Source organism: Pseudorca crassidens, chromosome 9, assembly GCF_039906515.1.
Source record: "Pseudorca crassidens isolate mPseCra1 chromosome 9, mPseCra1.hap1, whole genome shotgun sequence".
NCBI lineage: Eukaryota > Metazoa > Chordata > Mammalia > Artiodactyla > Delphinidae > Pseudorca > Pseudorca crassidens.
In genome coordinates this window covers 99,739,809-99,745,808 of record NC_090304.1, presented here as the reverse complement: position 1 = coordinate 99,745,808, position 6,000 = coordinate 99,739,809, and positions in this window count along the sequence as shown.

The window sequence follows — 6,000 nt, the reverse complement described above, 5'->3', positions numbered from 1 at the left end:
CGGGTTGTGTGTGGAAGTGCTCATTCTCATCGCATTTTAGGGAACTCGGAGTTTTAGCAAAAGGAAACCTAAAGGGGAATACGCATCCTCTTACAGGCGTGCACCTGTTTGGGGACCCTTGAGGGGCGGCAGGAGTCCTATTGGCTCTGCGCGTTGCCCCCTCCCTTTCCCCCTGGGAGGTCTGCTATTCTTTTCCCGGGTTTGCACTCTCTTTAGATAATAAAGGGCTCGCCGGGCAAAACTGGGAACAGACACGAGTTTCCGGGAATCGTTTGTTACCGCGACCTCCTACGCGCACGCTCCCTCCCTTCCGCCCTGGGCAGTTTCCTGTCCCCCGCAGGAATGAGCAGGGCTAGTAACTTTTCCTTAACAGATTCCCGTCTCCCCGTCGCCGATTTTTCTGTTTTTAATCGTTTAATAGTCTAGAGTTCCACCTACGTGAAAAAGGTTTCTGCAAATAGTATTTTTTGACTCTGAAGTGCTGAAAGGACAGAGATCTCTTGATATTAGGAGTGTGAAATTATGGTAATGAATTGTGTGACGACACTACATACCCAGTACACTTATCAAGTATAGCAGCCGTGCCAGAGGCGACCTCAGTTTCCCATCTTCCTTTCGCCCTGGTTGTGTATTCAGGTAACAGAGACCAGGAAGGCCAGAAAAGAGTGTCTGTGGCTAGGTAGAGGACTGACTCTTGGGTTCTAATGACTAATAGTAATTATGAAAATAACAGAGATGTGAGCTTGGGTTACATTTAATTACGCTTTTCCGTTCCTTATTTCTCTAATAAGAGGATGAATCCTAAAGATCCTTCTGGGTCAAAGTTCTATGATTCTATTAATGTAGCAGCAGATTTTTTTTTTTTTCCAGTAGGCTTGTTTGAGGAAACATTAACTTAAGCAAAGATAATCGTCAGAGTGAGAACTTTATCCAATCTGCACCATTTAGGAGGCAAAGCTATTGCTTTAAAAACACAAGCATTGTATATACTATTTGGGTTTGCCAAAGTGCTGTCAGTCAACAATCTGTGAGTCATGGCAAGGATTATTTTTCTCTTCATAGACAAGGAAATAGAGGCTTGGCGAGATGGAAGGATTTACCCATGAAATCAGGACTAGCTAAGAGCCAAAGCAGGACAGAAAATATCTCTTCTGACTCCTTGATCACTTCTTTGCCCAAAACACTTTGCTTTCTTCTGGTAACATGGTTGGCATTTTGCTTCTAACACTTTGTAAGGACCCCTCTTGTATTTATTTAGATTGTGTAGATGTGCTACGAAAGCAAGTCTAGGTTCAGATTTCTCCTCTCTCTCCCTGTTCAGATGATGACAGTACTGTTTTAAAGCAGGCGTTTTTGGCAAATGCTTTGTGAAAGACTTAGTTATATAAAGAAAGCAATTTGTGAATAAGAACGTTCCTAGTAACCTGGGAGAGAAAGTGGCTACTGTTACGCAAGGGGAACATCTCCAATACGTCTAATCCCAGGAAGAACAACTACTAAAAGGGATTTTGGGGGAGAATCTTTGAAGTGAGTAGAAATACTGTGTTTTGGGAGAAATGAAAACGGTTAAATTAGACGGTTAACACAAACCCCAAAGCACCAGGCTTTTCTTTCCTTCTTCTCTTGTCTTCACAAGAAGATGGCAGGGCTTGTTCTAGGTCTCAGAGTAGCAGACTAGCAACATTTTAAGACTCTCTGCCTTGAAAAGGCAGGTAAAGAGGAAACACTGTTAGCATAGGCACAGCTCTGCTTGATCAGAGGCAGGATGAATCCTGGGGCTCAGGGAATGGCTGTGTCTTTCATTTATGAGCATCAAACACAAAAAGATGCTCATTCTGCCTCGCCTTGTCTCCCTCTGTGGCTCTTCCTGAATAGATTAGTTAGGAAGGGAAGAGCTCAGATACACAGCGCCAGCCACACTGACGGTGGCATCATTTTCTCATCAGACAGTATTCCCTGAAATTGGCGGCCAACAACTCAATAGCAAAGTTCTCCTAGTTTTTCTTTTCTTTTCCCTTTCTTTCTTCCTTTCTTTCTTTCTTTCTTTCTTTCTTTTTTAATACACAGGGAGTTAGTGACGATAGTAGAGGATAGACACAATTTAGTCTCAATTTAATGTAACATGATAGCACTTTTTGGTTTCGGCCTTCAATACTGATCAAAGCCTCCATAGGCTGAAAAGATATTTTGTCTGAATTACCCAGGCTTTTGCCTCCACTCAGTTTCAGTTGGTGGTGAAGATCTGCAAAACCATGTTCATTATGATGCATTAAAGTAAAGAAAGACATACATAGGTCTGATTCTGAAGGGGCAAAACCATCTTAAAATAGCCAAGGTGGACAAGTCATCCTACATGTAATCCCAAATGTAGTAACTAATTTGTTCGGTATTTGTTCTCAATGCTGTATCTGATGGACTTCATTTCATAGCGTCTCAGAGAGGGACTCGATAATATTTCTACTCACGTGACATAAGAACACAATAAATCGACAACACGTTATTCAGCCCAGTATTAGCTGATAGTGGCACTAAGAAATGATTAATTGGAATCCATGACACCACTTCAAAAGACAGAGAACTGGCTTTTGTCGATGGATTTGATAACTAGAGATAAAGAGGTGTGAAGGCACAGAGCAAGCAGAATGCTTTCTTCTGCTAAGAATCGTGCAATAAACATACTTAGTTGAAGCAGTGACTCCCTGGTCTTCTTGAATGGGGCTCAGTGTGTGTGCAAAAATAATGAAATATTTTATATTTATGTTATATTCTTGGCAGCACATTTTAAAGAGGATATTGACAAACTAAAATTCATCCAGGAATGAATACAGGAACCTAGATAGTAAAAGGTATAGGAAACAGAGGAGTATGAGCGTTTCAGCTTGGAGAAGCAAGGCTTTAGAGAGGGTTGGGAGAGGAGATTGGCTGTGTTAGCTGTATTTCAATGGCTACAGAGCAATTACGTATCGGGAGGGTATGTCTAGTCTGTCCTGCTAGAGACGGCAGAACCAGAACCAATGGATGGTTCCAGGCAAGCAGATTTTGGAACAATATTTGAGCAATTTCTATAGGCCAGGTACTGTGTTGTCCATCAGTAGAACAGGCTAAGTCCACAAAACACTAAGCACTTTTCACTAGCAAAGTTTGATCAGAAGCTGGAAGGCAAAACATTTAAAATTATTTGTCATCTTACTAAGAATAAGATTTTACTTTATACACTCTAATTTAAATAAATAGACCAGGACTTCCCTGGTGGCGCAGTGGTTAAGGATCCACCTGCCAATGCAGGGAACACGGGTTCAAGCCCTGGTCCAGGAAGATCCCACATGCCACAGAGCAACTAAGCCCGTGCACCACAGCTACTGAGCCTGCACTCTAGAGCCCGTGAACCACAACTACTGAGCCCACGTGCCACAACTACTGAAGCCCGTGCGCCTAGAGCCTGTGCTCCACAACAGGAGTAGCCACTGAAGTGAGAAGCCCGCGCACCACAACGAAGAGTGGTGCAACTGGAGAAAGCCTGCATGCAGCAATGAAGACCCAACGCAGACAAAAATAAATAAATAAATAAGATCCCACGTGCCACGTGGCCCGGCCGCCCCCCATAAAAGATACCTAGAAATCAACAAAAATAAATTTAAATAAATAAATAGACCTATCACAATTAGAAGAGTTAACGGAAACAAGAAAAAGAAGAAAAGGATATTAACTTTAATTCATTAAAGAAGTCCCAAAACCTCATTCTAGAAAGTAAATGAAAACAAGGTGATATCCCACTGAGTTGAAGACAAAGTTATAGTCAGGAAGGAATTGTCAGTGTTAGAAGAGACATTTGACAAAAATCTAAGCCCTTCATTTTATAAACGAAGACATTAAGATCTAGATATAATGAATGTCTGGCCAATGTCAAATAGACAGTGGCAGGGACTTCCCTGGTGGCACAGTGGTTGAGAGTCCGCCTGCCGATGCAGGGGACGCCCGGTTCGTGCCACGGTCCAGGAGGATCCCACATGCCGCGGAGCGGCTGGGCCCATGAGCCATGGCCGCTGAGCCTGCGCGTCCGGAGCCCGTGCTCTGCAACGGGAGAGGCCACAACGGTGAGAGGCCCGCGTACCGCCAAAAAAAAAAAAAAAAAGACAGTGGCAGAATTAAGACTAGAAGCCAATTTTAATTATCGTAGCTTACCACTGATTCATATTGTGATAAAGGTGGCAGTGGGGCTATTGTCATTGTATTATGTGGAGGAGAGGGTTTTGCATAGCAATTTTGGTTGTAAAATTTTTAAAAATTACCTGGAAATTATCTAGCAAATTCTTAGATCAATTTATGGAAAACCTTCTAATTAAGAGCAATCTGAAACTTAAATTGACATTCCTAGGATGTACTGAATCCCTTAGCCCTGTTTTCATCCAAGCCACAGTTGAATAACCACTTGCTGGGGTGTTTTCTTTATTTTTCTTTTTTAATTGAAAATGATGTTTTATTTGAATAAGGCATAAAATAAATTTATACTATTATAATTTATGCCAATCCCTATATTATGCTTACGTTTTATTTTTTTTCTTAACTACAAACTTTTACTATGTTAATATATGTTGTGAATGATCATAGGATACATTTAACATATAGCGCCGGGATGTCTTAGAAGAGGTTCATATATCCTCTTGTAGGATGAGCTAGATGATGTCTCAGCTACTTCAAATCCCCCCACTTTTCTATTCTAAAATTTTTGGCTTAATCTCCTTTAATTACAGACAAAGCAACTTAGAGTCAGAGACTGACTTGCCCAATGTCATACAGGCTATTAATTTGGTGAGTTACAGAATTAATACATGCAGAGGTCAGAGATAATTCCGATAAGTATTCAGAAGTGAGATGAAAATTTGAAATGACCCTCATGTTTTCTCTTCAGTCAGATTCTCCCTGTTGTATTTTCTGATTTTAATCCCACCTCCTAAAGACACGTTTCTCCTTCCCTCTCAGAATTCCTGGTGTGTACACTAGATAACCGTCCCTCCATGATTTCATTTATAATAATTCTGTGAGCTCTCTCTTATTACTCTTTATAATATTGTGGAACCACATCTGATTTGGCATCATTGCCACTGGCTAGATGGCTTAGAGACTTCAATTCTAATCTTACATTAGCTAATGATTACATTATTTCTCTTACTTGGCATCCAAAACATGAGGAGAGTACCCTATAAATCAGTTAAGAATGGGGAGGGGATGTGAGATAACAGTTATAAAAGTATATACTGTGATATCTTGGATGAAAAGTGCTAGAGAAAGATGACGAATTACAGTATACATCTGAACATAGCAGTTTGTTCATTGATACCAAACTTCAGAGGACATCAACTGTAGCAATATGGTTACCTAAAAGATGAGTATTAGTCTTGTGTGCCTTCACTATCATTACAAAGGGGATATTATGTCTCTTTCCAAGGAATTTTATTTTTTTATAACTTCATCTTAATTTCTCTTTGTCACTGACCTCCCATGTGGACTGAGGGGACAAGACAGCCCTGGATGAAATAGGAGTGAGAAAGTGTCATTGAGGATGCTTTATCTGGAAAGCTCCTTTTTCTCCCCCTTACCTGTCCCAGCCCCATTCTGCCCCAGGTTTCTCTTATCCCATTTGGTGACAGACATGATGTTATATAAGGAGTCAATTTAGAAAGAATTGCCTATGATTCCAATACAGAATGTACGATGGAAATCCAGGATTTAAGCTTCCTTCTGAAGCCTTTAAGAAATTTTTTTGAGCTTAAAAAAGGCACACCTTTTGCATATATCTCTGTAACAAGAATAAATAAAAGAGTTGTTTAGAAATATTAACTAATATAGTCCCTGGGAATTAGCTGAACATTTCTAACATCTGTGCCCTCCCTAGCCTCCAGGGCTGCAGATAATGGAGTAATCATGTGTGCTTGCCTTCTAGCCAGAAGTTAACTTAGCTTAACTTCTAGCCAGAAGTTAAAGAATGGCCAAATAGGGAAT